Source organism: Salvia miltiorrhiza, chromosome 3 (assembly GCF_028751815.1).
Source record: "Salvia miltiorrhiza cultivar Shanhuang (shh) chromosome 3, IMPLAD_Smil_shh, whole genome shotgun sequence".
Lineage (NCBI taxonomy): Eukaryota > Viridiplantae > Streptophyta > Magnoliopsida > Lamiales > Lamiaceae > Salvia > Salvia miltiorrhiza.
In genome coordinates this window covers 30,594,503-30,620,779 of record NC_080389.1, presented here as the reverse complement: position 1 = coordinate 30,620,779, position 26,277 = coordinate 30,594,503, and the positions used below count along the sequence as shown (strand labels likewise).

Below are 26,277 nucleotides of genomic sequence, written 5' to 3'. Positions count from 1 at the left end.
TTGGTCTGCCGGCTAGGGTTTGACCACCACCGAACTGCTATTTAAAGACCAGCATGTGTGGCTGCCAAAAGGGGGGATGAACGAATTTTTACACTTACACATCAGTTTTTAGTGCTCTTCTAGACTTAGACTTTTGTTAATTCACCAAGAAAATAATTTACTTTGTCATTTTACATTTTTCGCACCAAACACTTTATTTGTTTTTCGTATTTCAATTCCGTTGTGACGAACAAAGCCAAGGTTGTTTCCTTAGGTATTTTTTTATATTAAGTATTTCAAATTTCCTTTCATTCATGTGTTCATTTTATTTTGCATTTATGTTTTCCATTATGTGTGAGTAGTTCCCTTGGTGAGGTTTAAGGGGTGAAAATAATTGTTGTCAATATGTAAACATTCGTGAGGCATTTGTTCTTTCGGTTGAGTCTCGTGGTTCCAGACGGATCTGTGCCAAACCATGGACAGTAGGGGCCTAACAGGTGATGATGCAGCCCGAAAGAGCCAAGCTCGCGCCAAAAACAGAGCTAAATCCCGCGCTAGACCAGAGCCAAGGACGCCAGAGGAATCAAAGCGCCAGAGGAATCGAAGCGCCAGAGGAATCGAAGCGCCAGAGGAATCGAAGTGCCAGAAGAATCCTCCCGCCAGAGGAATCCTTCCGCCAGAGGAATCCTCCCGCCAGAGGAATCCTTCCACCAGAGGAATCCTCCCGCCAGAGGAATCCCGACTTTCCAAAGCAGAGGAGCGGACGTGCAGAGCAGAGCGTACGGAGCTGGTTTTCTCGCTAGGGTTATTTTAGCTTGTTGAGCAAGTTTATTAGTTTCCTTATTTTTACGATTATGTCCTTCTTTTAAATTAGGGTTTTATTTTGCCTATATATATGGCGGCTATATGGAACGATAGAAATAACTTTGATGATATATGAAATTTGTGAGATTATTCTCTCTTGAGAACTTCGAGTTCTTCCTGGATTTTGCCCAAGCAAATCCAACCTATCGACGTATCGGCGGGTTCATCATCCCTCGTCGTGTGTCATTCAGCGTCTCCGAGTTGCTGCGTCAAATGCACGTTGGGGTCTAGGGATTCGTTCGCCTAGATCATTTCGTGGTTTAGATTCAGAGGTTTTGGGATTCCATATTTTTATCAGTCTTTAATTTTATTCGTTCGTTTTTCAGTCTTCCGCTTGCGTATTCGATTTGATCGGCCAGGATCATATCATTTGGCACCAAAGCCGCGTTTCGTATCCAGATTTTCGCAGGAAATCAAGTTCTGGCAGTCTCCGAAAAACGGCCATAACTTTCTGTACAGAGCTCAGATTAAGACGTAACAGGTGGCCAAAGAAAGCTCTCTCGAAGACGAAGAAGTCGTATTTCTGGGGAAAATACGATTGGAGGACGTTTGATGGTTTAAACGAAGGGTTGAAGTTGGCTGACCTGTTCAGCGACGAATCGATAAATTCCTAGGAATTCTTCAGGAGTATGACTGGAGTCGATTTGCCTACATATATGGTGGAAGAGCTGCAGAAAATCATAGAGAATGCGTTTAAGCCTATTCATGAGAGGTTAGATTTAATTGAGCAATCTCAACGGAGACCGGATCAGAATTTTCTTCAGTCAATTAGGCGTCCTCGAAGGGGTCATATGAAAGAAGAAAAATCTTACGAGGAAGAGTACGAGAATACTTCTCGACAATTTTATAGCTGCAAGAAAAGACGAGGTGAAGCAAGGGATAATGAGAATATCATGTTGAAAAATATTCCATCAATCCAAAAGAAACACGATCATAAATCGTATCTTGGAGGGGAGTGGGATAATTGGATCTATGAAGAGAATCAGTCATTGCCAATACAACAACTACAAGACACCGTCACTCTCAACCAGACAAGCCACCGTTTGAATCCAAAGAAGATGAATATTGAAGTGGAAGTCGTGGTGTATATCAATGAAGAGGCATGTTTGAATCCAAAGGAGTTGGTGGAAGTTGATAGAGAGGTTGATGTCAAAGATGATAAGTCTACTCCTAAGTTGCTAAAATTGAAGGATTCAAGTGACGAAGTGGTTGAGGAATCTACTCCAACTACTTTGGAAGCAAAGGCTTTGGCGCAAGCTAAGGGCGTTGAAAAGGAGCAGCCCATAGATAAAAAGGAGATTGGGTTTATGCAGAAGTCATTTCTTGCAAGGGCTTGTGATTGGATGTGGGCCGTGAAGGAGGAGAGGCTGATCATTGTGTTGCGGTTCAAGGTTCTAGAGAAGTCAGAGTTAGAGCCGAAGAAGAAGAATAATGCACAAGGGAGAAAAGCTATGGTCCAACAGTCAATTAATGCAAGGAACGAAAATTTGATTTTTGATCCCGGCATTTGGATTGACGACTTGGATTTGAGAACAAATCCCTTTCAAGAGGAGGGGAATGATGCATGCCATGGAGGCCCAAGTTACGTTGCATATGTGGGCTGATTTAATAGAGTCTTTTATTTTGTTTTATCTTATAATTTTCGTGGGTTATGTTAGGGTGGCTGAAATTAGGCCTTAGTTGAGTCAATTTTGAGTTTTATATCTTGTTTTGACTAAGGATATGTTTCCTTATTAGATTAGAAGTTGTTTTCCATGTTTATTCACCTCGTTTGGTTAGGTTTTCGCATACCTTATTTGTAGTCTTTATGATGGACGAAAATTAGGGTTTAGATTAGGTTTAGTTGTTTCCTTATTAGACTAGGTCTCTTTATTGTTGCCTATATATAGGCCTCTTGTTATGAATGAATTATCAACCAATTTTATATCAAATTTCGTGAGTTATCACTTCTCCTTGAGAGTTTCGAATTTTTCTCTTGTATATTCCAAGAGAGTTCATTTATCCGGCGTAACGGCGAGTCAACCATCCCTCGTCGCGTGTCATTCATCGTCCCCGAGTTGCTGCGTCAAATGCACGTTGGGGTCTAGGGATTCGTTCGCCTAGATCATTTCGTGGTTTAGATTCAGAGGTTTTGGGACTTCCATCTTCTATCTGTCTTTAATTTTATCATATCATTCATCGTCTCCGAGTTACTGTATCAATCGTGCATTGGGGTTTAGGGATCCGTTCTCTAGATCATTTCGTAGATTAGATTCAGGGGTTTTGAGATTATTCCACCCTTTTATCGTTATTTCAGATCTGTATCGTTTAAAGATCTCATCGATCTTTTTGTTCACATCAGGTGATCTCCGTTCGGTAAAACGCTGTTCGTGTTAAGTAAAGGCCAGGGCATACCAGAGCGTGTCAACCGGTAAACCCACGACCGAGTAGCTGAGCAGCGTCAACAAAAGGCGTTGTAGATCCGGAAGGTGAGGAAAGGATTGATGGGATACACTGTCCTTCCTCAGTCTTGGGCTTCTCTAGAGACTATCCATCAACTGTGACGAGGCATAAAGCCATGGTTATCAAACGAGGAAGGTAACTTTTGCACCGTAGCATGTCTATGACTGGTCGACTGACAAGCCGGAAATGGTTGTGTCCAGGAGGCATGTGTCACTCAAAGTGCAGAGTTGGGGACCTCGGGAGAGAAGGTTGGTGAGGGTCATACTTGGTGAGTAACGGGTATGACTACTATCTAAGGAGGAGTGAAGCACTGCCTTGTGACCGGGGATTGTGTGACCTTCGGACCAAGTGATCGCAATGGACTCAACCATCCTAAGTGTGAAGTATGATCTCTTGAAACGCCCCAATGTCTTTGGGCCACGCCTTGAGGTTATATGGATCATGGACGGATCATCAGTATGCCTATGACCGAAATAAATATTGACAACAGTTATGACCTAACCGTAAACCTTACCCCTTGTTATATTTGATCTTTGTTTAAGTTTACTTGTGCAGATACACAGGTTGAGACCATGACAACTCAATTTGTGCACCCGAAGAGTAAAGTAGTTCCTCACTCTTCGTGGGATCGACCCTATACTTGCTGCTAAGACTGTTCTTTGGTTGCGAGCAATAGGAGCGTGTACTGTCCGTCTGGGGCATACACAAATTATTTTGATACCGCGCGCCGGGCGACGGGCGCGCGCGTCGTATCAAATTGGCGTCGTTGCCGGGAAGTGACGCGCAATAATTTTACTCTTCATTTTTCATCTTCCGCTTATTGTGAGATGCGGTACGGCGAGACGTGGGATAGCAACTGCCGCCCCGCAGACCATACGTCAGCTGGCATTCCCGGCTGACCTGAACTTGAAGCCCAACCTGATCCAACTCATGCAGGGATGGGCAACGTCGAGCTCAAGACAATAAACAAGAGCGCTGACTGGGAGGCAACCCAGAATAAGGTCGTTGGTACGACCATTACTGCTTTATTTCATGTTTCTTTTATTTTCCCTGTGTTTTGTGTTTCTTGGTGGACTAACCATGCAGATGAGTTGAGCTGGATCCTATGCATCGAAGATCAAAACCCACTTTGCGAAGCAAAGCGTGTAGGTGGGGCCGGTGGAGATACAGTAAGTGGTCAAGGGATTACCGCATCAGCAGTATGATTGGTCAGGGTCTGCCCGACTGGCAAGACCTTTGCATTTTGAAGGATCGGGAAATTCATTCGCCCACTCTCCACCACTCCATAGCTGCTACACATGATCTCAACGCTATACTGATGCCAAGACAATTTTGTTGGACATTTGGGATGCATTCCACCGAGTCCTCACACTCCATGAATAAGTTTTCTCTCCCTAGAGTCTTTATTTTTTCTTTTGAGTCTTGAGTCAGAGTCTGTCTGCACATGTTGTTGGTGTTGGTGATTCATGCATGATGTTTGGTTTGACTGGTTTGTTGGTATGATGAGCATGATCACATGATAGCAGTAGAGAGCATACTGAATACTCCCACCTGTGAGATCTGAGCCAAAATTGCATTTATTTTCTGTGTGACTATGCTGCTTGGTAACCCTAGAACTTGTTTATGGATTTTAGCTAGTTGGTATAATTTACATGATTAGGGCAATTTTCTTCAAATTAGAGCCCCAGAATTATTTCATTGAGCTTTAAATTATAAACCTTTGCTAAACCACTTTGAGCCGAACGAATTCTTCAATAAATCCTTGAATTGAAATGGATGAAAAGGTGTGTCTTCCACACCATGCAAAAGATAAAGGGAAGTTTATTGCTCTAAGTGAAAAGGCATAACTTGAGAAAGGAAGGTCTGGGCACAAAAATGAAACAATAAATTTGCTTGAATTGAAGAAGTTAAATCAATCCCTGCTGAAAATAAAGGGAGAAATTGAAGTGGGAGTGCTAGTACTGAAGAAGATAGGTCGGTATGACTGGAACCAAGTTTTAAGCTACTTATCCAGAAATCCTTACCTCCACTCCGTATGCCCCACTACAACCATTAAAAGACCCTGTGATGAATTATACCAATTTGAACACTTGCTATGAATCCGTGATCAAGCCTATAGGTGAGCTAATGAGCATAGTATGAGAGTATACACTTAACCATACACTTGAGTGTGTGAGAGAAACTACTATATCTACATGTGATTTTTCTGCTCAATGGTTTGCGGTATGACACTACGGATGATGCATGCATGTTTGATCTGAACTGATAACTGTACAGTTTCGTGTCTTGAGTCTTTATTTCTTTTCTTTCTTCTCTTTTCATCGGTGTCTTTTGTGAATCCACCTGCATACTTGAGGGCAAGTATGGTTTAAGTGTGTAGGTGTGATGCGTCTTCGACTTTTGGGCTATTTGACCCTACTTTTTCTCTTCTTTGTGTTTGTTTGAGTCGTCTAGGGGAGAAAACAGGTATTCAGGAGGAGAAAGCTCGGAAAAGGGCATATGCACGAAATATGGTCAGAATGGGCATTACCGGAACAAAATTATCCAAACTTCCAGAAGTGAAACTTATCAGGAAGAGAGCTCGGCGAAGTACCCCTCAGAACCATTCGAGGCGCGGGAATCTCCGAAGTGTACCACCTGGTGTGAGGCTAACCGAAGGAAGCAATTGGTAAGGCCATAACAGCAGTCGCGGTCAGCATAGATGAGCTACATATGAACCAGGAAGAGAGCTCGACGAAGTACCCCTCAGAACCATTCGAGGTGCGGGAATCTCCGAAGTGTACCACCTGGTGTAAGGCTAACCGAAGGAAGCAGTTGGTAAGGCTATAACAGCAGTCGCAGTCAGCACAGATGAGCTATACATGAACCAGGACTAGAGCTCGACGAAGTACCCCTCAGAACCATTTGAGGCGCGGGAACGTTCGAAGTGTACCACCTGGTATAAGGCCAACCGAAGAAAGAAGCTAGTATGACCATGTCCGTCAACAGCAGTCAGCAGCTGGAGCTATATATGGAAAGACGTGTGGAGGAGATTGCCCGAAAGATTCTAGCGAATTCTAGCAATGGAAGGATCTGGAATAATGTGGAATCAACCCCAAATCCGCTGGAGATCCATTATCTATCAAATCAAAGCAAGGATCAAACTAAATATGGAAGGAAATAATCTGCCAGATTTGGTCTGCCGGCTAGGGTTTGACCACCACCGAACTGCTATTAAAAGACCAGCATGTGTGGCTGCCAAAAGGGGGGGATGAACGAATTTTTACACTTACACATCAGTTTTTAGTGCTCTTCTAGACTTAGACTTTTGTTAATTCACCAAGAAAATAATTTACTTTGTCATTTTACATTTTTCGCACCAAACACTTTATTTGTTTTTCGTATTTCAATTCCGTTGTGACGAACAAAGCCAAGGTTGTTTTCTTAGGTATTTTTTTATATTAAGTATTTCAAATTTCCTTTCATTCATGTGTTCATTTTATTTTGCATTTATGTTTTCCATTATGTGTGAGTAGTTCCCTTGGTGAGGTTTAAGGGGTGAAAATAATTGTTGTCAATATATAAACATTCGTGAGGCATTTGTTCTTTCGGTTGAGTCTCGTGGTTCCAGACGGATCTGTGCCAAACCATGGACAGTAGGGGCCTAACAGGTGATGATGCAGCCCGAAAGAGCCAAGCTCGCGCCAAAAACAGAGCTAAATCCCGCGTTAGACCAGAGCCAAGGACGCCAGAGGAATCAAAGCGCCAGAGGAATCGAAGCGCCAGAGGAATCGAAGCGCCAGAGGAATCGAAGTGCCAGAAGAATCCTCCCGCCAGAGGAATCCTTCCGCCAGAGGAATCCTCCCGCCAGAGGAATCCTTCCCCCAGAGGAATCCTCCCGCCAGAGGAATCCTGGCTTTCCAGAGCAGAGGAGCGGACGTGCAGAGCAGAGCGTACAGAGCTGGTTTTCTCGCTAGGGTTATTTTAGCTTGTTGAGCAAGTTTATTAGTTTCCTTATTTTTACGATTATGTCCTTCTTTTAAATTAGGGTTTTATTTTGCCTATATATATGGCGGCTGTATGGAACGATAGAAATAACTTTGATGATATATGAAATTTGTGAGATTATTCTCTCTTGAGAACTTCGAGTTCTTCCTGGATTTTGCCCAAGCAAATCCAACCTATCGACGTATCGGCGGGTTCATCATCCCTCGTCGTGTGTCATTCAGCGTCTCCGAGTTGCTGCGTCAAATGCACGTTGGGGTCTAGGGATTCGTTCGCCTAGATCATTTCGTGGTTTAGATTCAGAGGTTTTGGGATTCCATATTTTTATCAGTCTTTAATTTTATTCGTTCGTTTTTCAGTCTTCCGCTTGCGTATTCGATTTGATCGGCCAGGATCATATCATTTGGCACCAGAGCCGTGTTTCGTATCCAGATTTTCGCAGGAAATCAAGTTCTGGCAGTCTCCGAAAAACGGCCATAACTTTCTGTACAGAGCTCAGATTAAGACGAAACAGGTGGCCAAAGAAAGCTCTCTCGAAGACGAAGAAGTCGTATTTCTGGGGAAAATACGATTGGAGGACGTTTGATGCTTTAAACGAAGGGTTGAAGTTGGCTGACCTGTTCAGCGACGAATTGATAAATTCCTAGGAATTCTTCAGGAGTATGACTGGAGTCGATTTGCCTACATATATGGTGGAAGAGCTGCAGAAAATCATAGAGAATGCGTTTAAGCCTATTCATGAGAGGTTAGATTTAATTGAGCAATCTCAACGGAGACCGGATCAGAATTTTCTTCAGTCAATTAGGCGTCCTCGAAGGGGTCTTATGAAAGAAGAAAAATCTTACGAGGAAGAGTTCGAGAATACTTCTCGACAATTTTATAGCTGCAAGAAAAGACGAGGTGAAGCAAGGGATAATGAGAATATCAAGTTGAAAAATATTCCATCAATCCAAAAGAAACACGATCATAAATCGTATCTTGGAGGGGAGTGGGATAATTGGATCTATGAAGAGAATCAGTCATTGCCAATACAACAACTACAAGACACCGTCACTCTCAACCAGACAAGCCACCGTTTGAATCCAAAGAAGATGAATGTTGAAGTGGAAGTCGTGGTGTATATCAATGAAGAGGCATGTTCGAATCCAAAGGAGTTGGTGGAAGTTGATAGAGAGGTTGATGTCAAAGATGATAAGTCTACTCCTAAGTTGCTAAAATTGAAGGATTCAAGTGACGAAGTGGTTGAGGAATCTACTCCAACTACTTTGGAAGCAAAGGCTTTGGCGCAAGCTAAGGGCGTTGAAAAGGAGCAGCCCATAGATAAAAAGGAGATTGGGTTTATGCAGAAGTCATTTCTTGCAAGGGCTTGTGATTGGATGTGGGCCGTGAAGGAGGAGAGGCTGATCATTGTGTTGCGGTTCAAGGTTCTAGAGAAGTCAGAGTTAGAGCCGAAGAAGAAGAATAATGCACAAGGGAGAAAAGCTATGGTCCAACAGTCAATTAATGCAAGGAACAAAAATTTGATTTTTGATCCCGGCATTTGGATTGACGACTTGGATTTGAGGACAAATCCCTTTCAAGAGGAGGGGAATGATGCATGCCATGGAGGCCCAAGTTACGTTGCATATGTGGGCTGATTTAATAGAGTCTTTTATTTTGTTTTATCTTATAATTTTCGTGGGTTATGTTAGGGTGGCTGAAATTAGGCCTTAGTTGAGTCAATTTTGAGTTTTATATCTTGTTTTGACTAAGGATATGTTTCCTTATTAGATTAGGAGTTATTTTCCATGTTTATTCACCTAGTTTGGTTAGGTTTTCGCATACCTTATTTGTAGTCTTTATGATGGACGAAAATTAGGTTTTAGATTAGGTTTAGTTGTTTCCTTATTAGACTAGGTCTCTTTATTGTTGCCTATATATAGGCCTCTTGTTATGAATGAATTATCAACCAATTTTATATCAAATTTCGTGAGTTATCACTTCTCCTTGAGAGTTTCGAATTTTTCTCTTGTATATTCCAAGAGAGTTCATTTATCCGGCGTAACGGCGAGTCAACCATCCCTCGTCGCGTGTCATTCATCGTCCCCAAGTTGCTGCGTCAAATGCACGTTGGGGTCTAGGGATTCGTTCGCCTAGATCTTTTCGTGGTTTAGATTCAGAGGTTTTGGGACTTCCATCTTCTATCTGTCTTTAATTTTATCATATCATTCATCGTCTCCGAGTTACTGTATCAATCGTGCATTGGGGTTTAGGGATCCGTTCTCTAGATCATTTCATAGATTAGATTCAGGGGTTTTGAGATTATTCCACCCTTTTATCGTTATTTCAGATCTGTATCGTTTAAAGATCTCATCGATCTTTTTGTTCACATCAGGTGATCTCCGTTCGGTAAAACGCTGTTCGTGTTAAGCAAAGGCCAGGGCATACCAGAGCGTGACAACCGGTAAACCCACGACCGAGTAGCTGAGCAGCGTCAACAAAAGGCGTTGTAGATCCGGAAGGTGAGGAAAGGATTGATGGGATACACTGTCCTTCCTCAGTCTTGGGCTTCTCTAGAGACTATCCATCAACTGTGACGAGGCATAAAGCCATGGTTATCAAACGAGGAAGGTAACTTTTGCACCGTAGCATGTCTATGACTGGTCGGCTGACAAGCCGGAAATGGTTGTGTCCAGGAGGCATGTGTCACTCAAAGTGCAGAGTTGGGGACCTCGGGAGAGAAGGTTGGTGAGGGTCATACTTGGTGAGTAACGGGTATGACTACTATCTAAGGAGGAGTGAAGCACTGCCTTGTGACCGGGGATTGTGTGACCTTCGGACCAAGTGATCGCAATGGACTCAACCATCCTAAGTGTGAAGTATGATCTCTTGAAACGCCCCAATGTCTTTGGGGCACGCCTTGAGGTTATATGGATCATGGACGGATCATCAGTATGCCTATGACCGAAATAAATATTGACAACAGTTATGACCTAACCGTAAACCTTACCCCTTGTTATATTTGATCTTTGTTTAAGTTTACTTGTGCAGATACACAGGTTGAGACCATGACAACTCAATTTGTGCACTCGAAGAGTAAAGTAGTTCCTCACTCTTCGTGGGATCGACCCTATACTTGCTGCTAAGACTGTTCTTTGGTTGCGAGCAATAGGAGCGTGTACTGTCCGTCTGGGGCATACACAAATTATTTTGATACCGCGCACCGGGCGACGGGCGCGCGCGTCGTATCAAATTGGCGCCGTTGCCGGGAAGTGACGCGCAACAATTTTACTCTTCATTTTTCATCTTCCGCTTATTGTGAGATGCGGTACGGCGAGACATGGGATAGCAACTGCCGCCCCGCAGACCATACGTCAGCTGGCATTCCCGGCTGACCTGAACTTGAAGCCCAACCTGATCCAACTCATGCAGGGATGGGCAACGTCGAGCTCAAGACAATAAACAAGAGCGCTGACTGGGAGGCAACCCAGAATAAGGTCGTTGGTATGACCATTACTGCTTTATTTCATGTTTCTTTTATTTTCCTTGTGTTTTGTGTTTCTTGGTGGACTAACCATGCAGATGAGTTGAGCTGGATCCTATGCATCGAAGATCAAAACCCACTTTGCGAAGCAAAGTGTGTAGGTGGGGCCGGTGGAGATACAGTAAGTGGTCAAGGGATTACCGCATCAGCAGTATGATTGGTCAGGGTCTGCCCGACTGGCAAGACCTTTGCATTTTGAAGGATCGGGAAATTCATTCGCCCACTCTCATAAATTATAAACCTTTGCTAAACCACTTTGAGCCGAACGAATTCTTCAATAAATCCTTGAATTGAAATGGATGAAAAGGTGTGTCTTCCACACCATGCAAAAGATAAAGGGAAGTTTATTGCTCTAAGTGAAAAGGCATAACTTGAGAAAGGAAGGTCTGGGCACAAAAATGAAACAATAAATTTGCTTGAATTGAAGAAGTTAAATCAATCCCTGCTGAAAATAAAGGGAGAAATTGAAGTGGGAGTGCTAGTACTGAAGAAGATAGGTCGGTATGACTGGAACCAAGTTTTAAGCTACTTATCCAGAAATCCTTACCTCCACTCCGTATGCCCCACTACAACCATTAAAAGACCCTGTGATGAATTATACCAATTTGAACACTTGCTATGAATCCGTGATCAAGCCTATAGGTGAGCTAATGAGCATAGTATGAGAGTATACACTTAACCATACACTTGAGTGTGTGAGAGAAACTACTATATCTACATGTGATTTTTCTGCTCAATGGTTTGCGGTATGACACTACGGATGATGCATGCATGTTTGATCTGAACTGATAACTGTACAGTTTCGTGTCTTGAGTCTTTATTTCTTTTCTTTCTTCTCTTTTCATCGGTGTCTTTTGTGAATCCACCTGCATACTTGAGGGCAAGTATGGTTTAAGTGTGTAGGTGTGATGCGTCTTCGACTTTTGGGCTATTTGACCCTACTTTTTCTCTTCTTTGTGTTTGTTTGAGTCGTCTAGGGGAGAAAACAGGTATTCAGGAGGAGAAAGCTCGGAAAAGGGCATATGCACGAAATATGGTCAGAATGGGCATTACCGGAACAAAATTATCCAAACTTCCAGAAGTGAAACTTATCAGGAAGAGAGCTCGGCGAAGTACCCCTCAGAACCATTCGAGGCGCGGGAATCTCCGAAGTGTACCACCTGGTGTGAGGCTAACCGAAGGAAGCAATTGGTAAGGCCATAACAGCAGTCGCGGTCAGCATAGATAAGCTACATATGAACCAGGAAGAGAGCTCGACGAAGTACCCCTCAGAACCATTCGAGGTGCGGGAATCTCCGAAGTGTACCACCTGGTGTAAGGCTAACCGAAGGAAGCAGTTGGTAAGGCTATAACAGCAGTCGCAGTCAGCACAGATGAGCTATACATGAACCAGGACTAGAGCTCGACGAAGTACCCCTCAGACCCATTTGAGGCGCGGGAACGTTCGAAGTGTACAACCTGGTATAAGGCCAACCGAAGAAAGAAGCTAGTATGACCATGTCCGTCAACAGCAGTCAGCAGCTGGAGCTATATATGGAAAGACGTGTGGAGGAGATTGCCCGAAAGATTCTAGCGAATTCTAGCAATGGAAGGATCTGGAATAATGTGGAATCAACCCCAAATCCGCTGGAGATCCATTATCTATCAAATCAAAGCAAGGATCAAGCTAAATATGGAAGGAAATAATCTGCCAGATTTGGTCTGCCGGCTAGGGTTTGACCACCACCGAACTGCTATTTAAAGACCAGCATGTGTGGCTGCCAAAAGGTGGGATGAACGAATTTTTACACTTACACATCAGTTTTTAGTGCTCTTCTAGACTTAGACTTTTGTTAATTCACCAAGAAAATAATTTACTTTGACATTTTACATTTTTCGCACCAAACACTTTCTTTGTTTTTCGTATTTCAATTCCGTTGTGACGAACAAAGCCAAGGTTGTTTCCTTAGGTATTTTTTTATATTAAGTATTTCAAATTTCCTTTCATTCATGTGTTCATTTTATTTTGCATTTATGTTTTCCATTATGTGTGAGTAGTTCCCTTGGTGAGGTTTAAGGGGTGAAAATAATTGTTGTCAATATGTAAACATTCGTGAGGCATTTGTTCTTTCGGTTGAGTCTCGTGGTTCCAGACGGATCTGTGCCAAACCATGGACAGTAGGGGCCTAACAGGTGATCTTCGTTCGGTAAAACGCTGTTCGTGTTAAGCAAAAGGCCAGGGCATACCAGGGCGTGACAACCGGTAAACCCACGACCGAGTAGCTGAGCAGCGTCAACAAAAGGCGTTGTAGATCCGGAAGGTGAGGAAAGGATTGATGGGATACACTGTCCTTCCTCAGTCTTTGGCTTCTCTAGAGACTATCCATCAACTGTGACGAGGCATAAAGCCATGGTTATCAAACGAGGAAGGTAACTTCTGCGCCGTAGCATGTCTATGACTGGTCGGCTGACAAGCCGGAAATGGTTGTGTCCAGGAGGCATGTGTCACTCAAAGTGCAGAGTTGGGGACCTCGGGAGAGAAGGTTGGTGAGGGTCATACTTGGTGAGTAACGGGTATGACTACTATCTAAGGATGAGTGAAGCACTGCCTTGTGACCGGGGATTGTGTGACCTTCGGACCAAGTGATCGCAATGGACTCAACCATCCTAAGTGTGAAGTATGATCTCTTGAAACGCCCCAATGTCTTTGGGCCACTCCTTGAGGTTATATGGATCATGGACGGATCATCAGTATGCCTATGACCGAAATAAATATTGACAACAGTTATGACCTAACCGTAAACCTTACCCCTTGTTATATTTGATCTTTGTTTAAGTTTACTTGTGCAGATAAACAGGTTGAGACCGTGACAACTCAATTTGTGCACCCGAAGAGTAAAGTAGTTCCTCCCTCTCCGTGGGATCGACCCTATACTTGCTGCTAAGACTGTTCTTTGGTTGCGAGCAATAGGAGCGTGAACTGTCCGTCTGGGGCATACACAAATTATTTTGATACCATGCGCCGGGCGACGGGCTTGTGCGTCGTATTAGCTATTTCAAGGTAACCAAAAATATGGGGTGTTACATCATCAAGGGTTCTCTCCCTCTCTTCCTCGACTCTATGTCAAGCTCATTATTCCTATTTTCTTAATAGGACAGTCAATCTCTGATAACTCGGTATCCGGAAATTCTATTCCCGGTAGTCGTAAGTAAAATAAAATCTCGACTCAATTAAATCGGCATCTCTAACTCGACTCGTTTCTCAAATCTCATCACTCTAACTCCATCATTGGTTTGTCCACTCATAACTCTATTTAAAAGAAATCTGTCTTATCTAGTCATAAAACAAAATAATCTCGCATCTCGACATCTTAGTATTCTCAATAGTGTTATAACACTATCTCCCAACATAAGGAAAAGTACGGGGTGTTACAAAAGCATAAAACAATACATAAAACGCACCAATTTCCAGAAGATTATCTTTAAAATAAGCTCACTCGAACCCCAAAATTTAGCACAATTAAGCATAAATCAGTATTTCAGCATGAACTTTTCACAAGCATCTCCCCAAGTAGTAATGGAGTTGGGTGGCAGAGATAACATCCACGTCCTTGCCCGGTCTTTAAGTGCATAGGGGAAGCACTTGAGCTTGAGTTGATCCTTAGTGAGATTGAGCAATGGTATGGTTTGCACTTATGTGCAAAAGTCCCGGATGAATTGCAGCGCGTCCTCACTCGGCATCTCGTGAAACACCAGCAACAAACTCGAATCATTTGGCTTGAGATTATAGTTTCTCACGGCGGTGGGGAGCATGATCGCCGATGTGTTGGTACCTCCGATTACCGGCCTGGTGAAGTCTCCCATATACTCCATGTTCTGTGCCATCACCTCTTTTTCCTCGTTGATATTCTGCTCTGCTTGGTCAGATTCTGAGCTGGCGTCTTCCTTCTTTTTTTCTACTGCATGCTCTGCCGTGGCTGTAGTCTGCTCTGTATGGGCAGAGCTAGCGTCCTTCTTCGTGGACTGCTCTGAATATTCAGAGTCAGAGCTGGCGGGCTCCTCTTCTACGCTCTGCTCTGGTAGGTCAGTGTCAGAGTAGGAATCGTCTCCTTTGGCAGAGTCAGACTCAGTGTCGTCTGCTCTGTCGTCTGCAAATACTCCCTTGCAGCTGTTCTTCCTGAAGATTCATTCGCTTGTGCTATGTAGCGGAGAAATGAGTTTGCCTTTAAGACAACGTCATCCCTGCATGCACAACACTAAACGAATGGATAAGATGCACCAGCGGGAAGAAAGGTAAACAAAAACGAGAAAAAATTGGAAAGTAAATAAAGCAAATAAAAAATGACACAACTAAAACGCCTAAAACTTTTCCCGGCAACGGCGCCAAAATTTGACTCAACCTAAACACTACTCTAGATTGACTCGCAATAGTACGAGATCTATTATAACGTGTAAGTTAACCCAAGTCATCTCACAAGGAAAGTCTTTAAGGGCTTCTAATTGTATCGTAAGAAAAACAATAAAAAGAAGAATTAAAACTAAGAACTTGAATTTAAACTTAAACGTGGAATTAAACTAAACTTGAATGTAAACTTAATCTAAGCAAAATCTATTAAAACCCTAGGCAACAATTTAAACAACTTAAATTAAACATACTTATAAAATTAAATACTTGTAACTTAAAGAACTTCTAATCTAGACGTAAAACTAAAGTGCATAATTTAAATTGCATAATTGAAAAGAAAACATAAATGTAAAGGCAAAACGTAAACATGATTAAACAAAAATAAATTGAATTGAATTACGAAGTACCGTAAACGTCTTGAACGTGTAATTGTGTCACTCAATCACAAGCCAAGAATAAAAACTAAATCAAAACCTAACTAAGAACAATGAAAACTCGAACACAAAGAAAGCACTAGGAAAGCAATAAATCCTAAGTTTCGGCTGCCAAGGGAAGAACAATTCGCAAAGGCATCAAAAGCTAGGGCAAAAGATTATTTTACAATGAAAACTAAACCCTATTTATAGACCTCAAATTTCTCTAGATCACCATGGAAATGGCCATGCAAAATAGAACTCTAAAGGCAATAAAATCATGTAAGATAAGGCAACTTCCAGCTGGATGCGCGCTCTGCAAAACACTCCTACTCTGGCCAAATTCGCAGCTCTGCATCGGCATGGCAGAGATAAAAAAATCAGCTCTGTAGTACCGCGCTCTGAGAAGTGCAGAGCTGAAAAGTCAGCTCTGCATAGTTGACTCTGTCATTCAGAGTTGCATAAGTTAGCTCCATAAAGTTCAGCTCTGGCGAGAAGTGCAGAGCTGAAAAGTTAGCTCTGTAAAGTTGACTCTGAAAAGTTAGCTCTGCTCTTCCAGGTATACTTTGGAGCATAAGTTTACTCTGCTCTGTAACGGTTGTTCTACTCTGGAAATGTCGGCTCTTTAAGAAAGTTCAGCTCTGGAAATTTCGGCTCTGCTCTGCATGTTGGCTCTGCTCTGCTACAGAGCTATCCTCGCAGCTCTGCAGCGCGGGCCTTTCTACTCTGGCGTGGGCCGTTTAACTCTGTAACGGGCTTTTCAGCTCTGCAGTCCAGAGTATGCCTAAAATCACGATTCTTAGCGCAAAATCTCCAAAATTTGCACTCTTCCATCTATAAACCTAAATCTCCTACAAAGCATAAAACAACACATAAAACGCACCAAATTCCAGAAGATTTAACTTAAAACATGCACATGCAAACCCCAAAATTTAGAATAATTAAGCATAAATCAAAGCTGAAAGCCAAGAAGGATCGCAGCTTTACAAAGAAGAAAGCGATGGTTGCTGACGATGCTGAATCTTCCGAAGACACATCAGAATCATCCGACTTCAACTCTACCAGCTCAGATGATGAGAGCCAAGCCCTGATGGCCAATGAAACTGAAAGTGTGGCCGACAATAGCTACGACAATGGAATGAATGGCTCAGAGGTAATTTCTCATTCAAAGACTCCTTATATTGATAACTTCCTGATGTTTTCAGGAGACCACTCAGAATCTGGAGAAAGCTCAGCCGATGAAACTGACGAGTTCGATCAGCTCATGACTGATCACTGTTAGATGAGGAAAATGTTCCAAGATCTCCTCAAGCAGAATCAGAAAATGGAAAAGAAGATCAATAATGAACGAGCTAAGAATCAGACAATCATCTACTTGTCTTGATCAGCTAATCATGGAGAACAGTCGACTGGATGAAAAGCTCAGAATCTCCAACTCAGAATGTGATAGAGCATCTCATGAAATCAAGAGGCTAAATCACAAACTGGAAGAAACAGTCAAGGACTGCATGATGAAGTCTCCCATGATGAGCAACTTTCCATCAAAAGGCCTTGTTGAAAGCATTGGAGGAAACGTTGCAGCTGATAAAGGAAAGAATGTCATGATCAAGGCAAAGGACGATACTTCTGAAATCACCACATCAGAAGAATCAAGAGATCATTATATGGATGAAGTTCGCACACGCAAACTGATGGCAAGAACAAATGTTCCACCTCCACGGAGCTACAGACGAGCAAAGCAGGCCCCCAACCAGATCATCCTACTGAGAAGACTGGAAAGCAGATTTCAGTCAAAGATCAGGGAAGGAACATCAGGAATCAAGAAGAATCTTCCTCACCAGTCCAGGGGGAAGAACAACCACATCAGTCAGAAACTGAAATCAGTTCAGTTTCAGAAAGAACAACATCCATGGAGACAAAACAATGATGAGTCCAGACGAGCTAAGCGACATCCACGACGACAAGCGACTAGACATCATATGACTCATGTCCCACGACATCAGTCAAGTCTCCATCAGTCTTGAATGACTCGAGTATCTCAAGGAAGATACTTTGTCGAGCAAAGAAGACCTCAACAAATCATCAGACATAACTCCTACAAGAGAGAGGCCTTCAAAAGGAAAGCTCAACAGAAGAATGCTCATGTGCCAACTGAAGCGCCAACTACTTCAGTCAGACGATCAGTAAAGCGCAAGAGATCAGCCAGACCAGTTCTGAAGCAGATATGGGTTCCAAAGGGAACTCGAGCTAACATTGAAGGACCCAAATCTTGATTGGGTACCTGAAGTAACTCTTCCTTGCAGGTCAAAATCACGAAACATAAAAAGAAGGAAGAAGTTAAAGCTTCAATCAGGACATGGTATCTGGATAGCGGCTGCTCGAAGCACATGACGGGCTACAAAGAATATCTATCTTAGTATGTTGAGAAAGCTGGATCCAAAGTTGCATTCGGAGACAACTCAATCGTAGAAATAAAAGGCTATGGTGTGCTCAACATGGGTAACGCCAGTATCAGTAATGTTAGCTTTGTTTCTGGTCTTAAACATAATCTGTTGTCTGTGAGTCAATTTTATGACATCGGTTTCACAGTGAAAATCAAAAAGGATGAATTCACTGTTAGAAACAATCAAAAGAAGGTGGTTCTGAAAGGATTCAGACAAGGAAGTCTCTACGTCGTCTCATGGGAAGACAGCCCACCAGAAACGTGTCTCATCAGCAAAAGCAGCTCGGAGCTCAACTGGTTGTGGCACAGGAGACTCAAACACCTCAATTTCAAGATGATCAACAAGCTTGCTAAACATCAACTGGTAGAATGTCTTCTTTCTATTGTGTTCCAAAAGAAGCAAGAATGTGAAGCATGTCAAAGAGGAAAGCAGACAAGGACGTCATTCAAGTCAAAGTCAGGACACTCCTCAGAAAGAATTCTTCAACTACTTCACATAGATCTATTTGGCCCAATCTCTCCAAGAAGCTACAACGGTAGGAAGTACACCTTAGTTGTTGTGGATGATTATTCACAATATACTTGGGTTATCTTTCTCTTCACCAAGAAAGAGACACTGGAGGAATTGCCAAAGCTGCTGAGAAGACTGAGCATCGAAAAGGAAGTCAACATCATCAGCATCAAATCAGATCGTGGGACTGAGTTCCTCAATACTGTCATTCGTGAGTATTATGAGGAACAAGGAATCAGTCATCAAACTTCTGCAGCAAGAACTCCTCAACAGAACGGAGTTGCAGAAAGAAGAAACAAGTTTTTGAAGGAAGCAGCAAGGACGATGCTAGCCGAATCAAAACTCCCTTTGAAGTTTTGGGCCGAAGCAGTCAACAATGCATGCTACACGCAGAATCGCTCCTTCCTCACTCAAAGACATGGGAAAACTCCATACGAGCTATGGAAGAACAAGAAGCCTTCAATTGCATATTTTCATGCTTTCGGTTCTAGGTGTTTCATCCACAACAATGATAAGAAGAGGTTAAACACGTTTGATAGCAAGGCTGATCCAGGAATCTTTCTTGGATACTCTGGAATAGAACTGATTTATGCTTAATTGTGCTAAATTTTGGGGTTCATATAAGCTTTATTTTAAGAGAATCTTCTGGAAATTGGTGCGTTTTATGGCTTGTTTGATGCTTCGCAGAAGGATTAGGTTTTTAGATGGAAGAATATAATTTTGGAGATTTCGGGGCTAAAGAGGGTGTTTTTAGCATAACTCTGTAGCCAGACCAGAGAAGTCAGCCGAAGACCTGCGTCAGAGAAACCAATCTCCAGAGCAGCGAAATCAGCAGCCAGAGCAGTGGAATCAATCGCCAGAGGAGCAGAGAAATCAGAGGAATCGAATCGCCAGAGGAATCACCAGTCAGAGAAGTCGCTAGTCAGAGGAATCGAGAAGCCAGAGCAGAGGAATCACCTATTCCTCTGCCGAGAAGCGTCAGCATCAGAGAAGTAAAGTCCAGCGCTCAATAGTCAGAGAAGCCAGAGAAATCGCCGTTACTCTGGCGATAGCAGAGAATTCACCGTTCCTCTGTCGAACCATTTCTCTGGCGAGGTCAGGGAAATCATCCATTCCTCTAGCGAGAGCTGCGAAGTTGGCGAGAGTAGGAGTGTTTTCCAGAAGCGTGCATCCAGCTGGAAGTTGCCTTATTTTGCACGATTCTATTGCCTTTAGAATTCTTCTTTGCATGGCAACTTCCGTGGTGATCCTTAAGAATTTGAAGTCTATAAATAGGGCCATACTTTTCATTGTAATAATAAATCTTTTGCCCTAGTTTTAGACGCCACCTTGCGATTTGTTGGCATCAAAAGCTTAGGAATTTCATTGCTTTCTTAGTTCAAGGTTTTTAGTATTCTAAGTTAGATTTTAATTTCGTTTTTAGTTTAGTTCTTGGATTGTGATCGAGTGACACGATTATACGTTCAAGACAGTCACGGTATTTAGTATTTAAATTCAATTTACTTTCGTTTAATCATGTTTACATTTTTCGTTTATGCTTTCTTTTCAATTATGCAATTTAAATTATGCACTTTAGTTTCACGCCTAGATTAGAAGTCTCTAAATTTACAAGTCTTTAATTTCTTAAGTTAGGTTTAATTCGAGTTGTTTAAATTATTGCCTAGGTTAAGTTTAAGTTCAATTTACGTTTAAGTTTAAGTTACGTTTTTAAATCAAAACCTTTACTGCTTTCTTTTATTGCTTTTTCTTACGATACTACTAAAAGCCCTTAAAGACCTTCCTTGAGAGATGACACTGGGTCAACTTACCATCGCTAGGATGTCCTTGTTCTATTGCAAGTCAACTTAGAGGTGTTTCTAGTTGAGTCAAATTTTGGCGCCGTTGCCGGGGATAGTTTTAGGCGTTTTAGTTGTGTCGTTTTTACTTGCTTTATTTAATTTCTGTTTTTAAGTTTCTTCCACTCGGTGCGTTTAATCCGTTTGTTCAGTGTTGTGCATGCAGGGACGCCGTAGTCTTAAAGGCAAATTGGTGTCTCCTTTGCATAGTACGAGCGAAGGGATTTTCAGGAAGAATAGCTGCAAGGGAGTGATCGGGAACGACAGAGCAGATGGTTCAAACTCCAGTTCTGACGGAGAAACACGTGACAAAACTGAAGATTTCTTCTCTGACTCTGAACCTGAAGTTCCAGAGCAGACTGTAGAAGAGGAAGAAGCCAGCTCTGCCAAGTCCTACTCTGATTCTGAACTACTCGAGCAGAGCGAAGGAGAAGAGGAACTAGATTCGCCAGCCAGCTCTGACTCGGAGCCTTCAGAGAAGTCAACGAGAGAGGACGCCAGCTCTGCCGATACAGAGCACACGACAGCCACGGCAAAACACACTAAAGAGGAGGAGGCCAGCTCCGCCAATTTTTGCACCAAGCAGAATTTAAACAAGGAAAAGAAGGAGATGGCCAAGAACACGGAATATATGGGAGACTTCACCAGGCCGGTAATTGGAGATACCAACACGTCGGCAATCGTGCTTCCCGCTGCTGTGAGAAACTACAATCTCAAACCTAATGATTCGAATCTGCTGCCGGTGTTCCACGGGATGCCAAGCGAGGATGCGCTGCAATTCATCCGGGATTTTTGCACACAAGTGCAAACAATCCCTCTACTTACTCTTACGGAGGATCAACTCAAGCTCAAGTGCTTCCCCTACGCACTTAAAGACCGGGCGAGGACGTGGATGCTATCTCTGCCGCCCAACTCTATCACTACGTGGGGAGATGCTTGTGAAAAATTCATGCTGAAATACTACCCAAGTCACAAGACACAGGAGCTGAGAACGAAAATAATGGAGTTCACCCAAGGAGCGGACGAACCTTTGCATGAAGCTTGGGAAAGATATGAAGAACTCATCCGCCAATGCCCTCAACATCAGTTCACTAATGTCATGTTGATGCAGTTCTTCTACGATGGGTTAGTACAAACTGCCCAATTTATGGTGGATAGCACGGCAGAAGGAAACATAGCTCGGAAGACAGCTGCAGACCTGAAAGAAATTTTCAAGACCTTGGCCGAAAGCTCCCAACAGAAGTCCGTCCGTGGAAGAAGAGTTAAAGCCAGTGCTGTGACAAATCAGTTCGAGATGCAGCAACAATTGGCTTCGATCATGCGAGAAGTTCAACAGCTCAAGATGGAAAAGATGGAAAATTCTCCAGTTCAGAGCTCAGCGCCGCCGATGATAACTCAACCGAATCCAGCTCTGCCAATGTCAACTCCGCAGAACCCAGCCATACATTATGTTGAGCCGTGTGGTATCTGTGGAGATTTCAGCCATGGAGCTAATGAGTGCCATAGAATGGGAGAGTTTACCCCGGAAGGACAAGCTGAGGTCTATGCAGCACAAGGATTCCAAACCTACAATCAAGTGCAGAACAGACCATATGGCCAGAGCATGAATCAAGGTCCACAAAATATCGTTGGAGGATGGAGGAGTCAGCCGAATGGAGGATGGGGAAATCAAAATTTTGGGGGGAATCAATTCCGTCGACCACCCCAGATGGGCTATCAACAACAACAGTATTTCCCACCACCGCAGGGGCCTTCTCAACCATACAGACCACAATACCAACAACAGCAATCCATTCCGCAACAGAATACGCCGTCGATTCCACCACAAAAATCCACGCTCGAAGAAACACTGCAAGCCTTTATGGAGATGAGCAAACAAAGTATAGAGTCTCAAGCTTCTACGATCAAAAGGCTCGAGACTACGGTTGGACAACTTTCCGGCGCCTTGAATCAAATCCAACAACAACAGCAACCCGGGAAGTTTCATGGTCAACCTGCTCAGACGCATCAAGCTCTTGGTGTAACTGTTCTTCGCAGTGGTAAGATGGTGGATAACAAAGTGGAGGTTCCTAATTTGACCAGTGCAGAGCAGCCGAACTCTACCTTGACCAGCGCAGAGCAGCCAAGCTCTACCGTGACCAGAGCAGAGCTGCCGAGTTCTGTCTAGCCTAGACCAGAGTTGCCGAGCTTAGCGCTGACCAGCCCGACTGATGGAGAGACGGCAGACAAGCAAAAGGAAGGAGAGAAGGAGAAGGAGGTCAAGCTCCACAAAGCTACTGCACCATATCGACCAACGATTCCTTTGGCCAAGGTAAATGTGAATTTGCCTCTTCTTGATGTGATCCGAAATGTGCCTGCATATGTGAAATTCTTCAAGGAATTGGCATCCAACAAAAGAAGGTTCGGTGACAATGAGAAGGTGTTGGTCTCCGAAGTTGCAAACGTAATCATGCAGCAATCTTTGCCACCAAAGCAACGCGATCCAGGTAGTTTTGTGATTAATATTGCTTTGGGAAATGGTAAGGAAGCCACGGGTATGTTGGATCTGGGGGCTGGGATTAACTTGATGCCTTACTCTATTTATCAACAATTAGAGTTAGGTAATTTAAAATCTACTCGCATGTGCCTCCAACTTGCTGATAGGTCCGTCAGGTATCCCCGTGGTATAGTAGAAGATATCCTAGTTAGAGTCGAGGGTCTGATAGTGCCCGTTGATTTTGTCGTACTGGAGATTGGGGATGTGCACGAGAATGGTAGAGATCATACTTTGCTATTAGGAAGGCCCTTTATGGCGACCACTAACACGTTGATTGATGTAAAAAATGGAACTATTAAAATGTCAGTGTTGGGGGAGTCAGTGTCTTTCTCAGTGCATGAAAATCGGGCTATGCCTTCGGTCAACCTTATGAATGAATGCTCATATATAGATGCTATTAATGGCTTGGTTGAGAAGGTATTTTTACAGGAGCAGGAATGCGAGGAAGTTTGCGCTGGATCAGCAGACATGGAAGAACTAGCGCGGGAAGCTGAAGAGTTCGGCGCTGCTCTGACGCGAGAGCTTCGCTGCTCTGACTTCAGCCCTGGCAGCGCTGACCTGCCCAGCAATCCTGCACTGCCCAAACCTGCATTGCCCAGCTTAGAGGAGGAACAGGTGGGGGCAAGGAAACCAGCACTCGAATTGAAGGAACTCCCAACCAATCTCAAGTATGTCTTTTTAGAAGACGGAAATGAGAAGCCAGTCATCATCTCGTCTACTCTGACTCTAGAGCAAGAAGAGGCGCTGCTCGAGGTGTTGAAGAGAAACAAAGCAGCGCTGGGATGGAGCATAGGTGACATACGTGGCATTAGTCCAGCCACATGCATGCACAGGATCAACCTAGAAGAAGGAGCTACACCCAAGCGAGATGCCCAGCGACGCTTGAACCCTATGCTGATGGATGTTGTGCGCAAGGAAATCCTTAAGCTTCTTGCCGAAGGGATTATCTATTCAGTTGCCGATAGTGAGTGGGTGAGCCCGGTGCATGTCGTGCCAAAGAAAGGAGGAATGACGGTTGTGCACAATGACAAGATGGAGTTGGTACCGACGCGCCCTACCACGGGATGGCGGATGTGCGTCGACTACAGGAAACTCAATGCCGTCACCAAAAAGGATCACTTTCCTCTTCCTTTTGTTGATCAAATGTTAGACCGTTTAGCAGGACATGATTTTTATTGTTTTCTAGATGGTTTGTCAGGATACTACCAAATCGCAATCGCACCGGAAGATCAAGTCAAGACTGCATTCACCACGCCTTTTGGGACATTTGCATGGAAGAGGATGCCGTTCGGATTGTGCAATGCGCCCGGGACGTTTCAACGATGCATGATGTCCATATTCTCTGATATGATTGGTAAATGCGTGGAGGTTTTTATGGATGATTTTTCGGTTTTTGGGTAGTCTTTTCATGATTGTTTAACTAAGATTGATGTTGTGTTGAAAAGGTGTATTGAAAGTGGCCTAACTTTGAGTTGGGAAAAGAGTCATTTCATGGTTACTCGTGGGATTGTCTTGGGTCATGTGGTGTCTAAGCATGGACTAGAGGTCGACAGAGCTAAGGTGGAGGTAATCCAAAAGTTGCCACCCCCTATTGATGTCAAAGGGATTAGGAGTTTCTTAGGTCACGCCGGTTTTTATCGACGTTTCATTAAAGATTTCTCTAAAATTAGCCAACCTCTATGCAAACTGCTAGCTCAGGATGTTCCTTTTAATTTCGATGACTCTTGCATGCATGCCTTTGAAACATTGAAACTTAAGTTGAGCTCTGCCCCGGTTGTAATTGCGCCTGATTGGTCATTGCCCTTTGAGATTATGTGTGATGCGTCTAACTCTGCTGTAGGAGCGGTGCCAGGTCAGCGTGTGGATAAGATGTTACGTGTGATTTACTATGCTAGTTTAACTCTGAATAGTGCACAAGTAAATTACACCACTACTGAAAAAGAGATGCTTGCTGTGGTCTTTGCCTTAGATAAATTTCGAGCATACATCATTGGGTCTAAGGTCATTGTCCATAGTGACCATGCTGCACTTCGACACTTGATGACTAAACCTCAGGCTAAAGCTCGTCTCATCCGTTGGGTCTTACTGTTGCAAGAGTTTGATGTAGAGATCAGGGATAGGAAAGGGAGCGAGAATCACGTAGCTGACCACCTTTCCCGATTGGATAAAAATCTGATAGAATCGAGTCTCAATTGCATCCCTGAATCTTTTCCTTTTGAGCATACATATGCATTAACCCTTGATAAGAGCAGCACTGCCGAGATCCACTCTGCCCATGCCAGAGCAGAGGAGTCGAATACCAGAGCAGAGGAGTCGGTACCAGAGCAGAGGAGCCGACATCTCCAGCGCAGAATCGAAGCCAGCTCTACTCTGACCAGCTCTGCCGAACTCAGCGCTGTTCAGAGCAACCCTGCGAGTTCCGAGCCCTGGTATGCAGATATTGTCAATTACTTAGTTTGTGGTCTTGTACGGCCTGAGCTGACATCGCAGGAAAGAAAGAGATTTTTAGCTCAATGCAGACACTATTATTGGGAGATTCCTCACCTTTTCAAGCTTGGAAAGGATGATGTCATTCGACGGTGTGTGCCGACAGAGGAGCAACAACAAGTGTTAAAAATGTGCCATGAGGATCATTGTGGTGGACACTTTGGGGGGCAGAAAACAGCACATAAAATTCTTCAATCTGGTTTGTTTTGGCCTTCCATTTTCAAAGGATGCACACACCTTCACTCTTGCTTGCGATCGGTGTCAGAGAGTAGGAAATATTGGCCGCAGGAATGAGATGCCCCTCCAAAGCATTTTAATTGTCGAAATTTTCGATGTGTGGGGCATTGATTTCATGGGGCCATTTCCTACTTCGCATGGGTTCCAATATATTTTACTTGCTGTAGATTACGTGTCCAAATGGGTTGAGGCTATCCCCAGGCGGACATGTGATGCTAATGTGGTGCTTAAGTTTGTGCAAGAGAACATTCTTTCTAGATTCGGATTTCCTAGAGCTATCATTAGCGATGGAGGCAAGCACTTCTGCAATAAGTTGTTTGCAAAGCTCATGAAGAAGAATGGGATCACGCACAAGGTTGCAACACCATATCATCCACAAACCTCTGGACAAGCCGAGACGAGCAATCGGCAAATCAAGGGGATTTTGGAGAAAACGGTGCAGCCCTCGCGCAAGGACTGGTCCGCAAAGTTGAATGACGCTCTCTGGGCATACCGAACTGCCTTCAAGGGCGTGCTTGGGATGAGTCCATACCGTTTATTATACGGCAAGGCTTGCCATCTGCCGGTGGAGATAGAGCACAAAGCTTATTGGGCGATCAAAGCTGCCAACTATGACTTGGACTCTGCCGTGAAGCAACG

General features: G+C 43.5%; 1 non-coding gene across 1 annotated transcript; it reads right to left on the bottom strand.

Moving 5' to 3' along the window:
* Positions 1-21,361: 21,361 nt before the first annotated feature.
* Positions 21,362-21,467, bottom strand: LOC131019240 (small nucleolar RNA R71). Its single transcript, XR_009100160.1, has one exon. It is a non-coding gene; the product is annotated as a small nucleolar RNA R71 (small nucleolar RNA).
* Between the last annotated feature and the right edge of the window lie 4,810 nt (positions 21,468-26,277).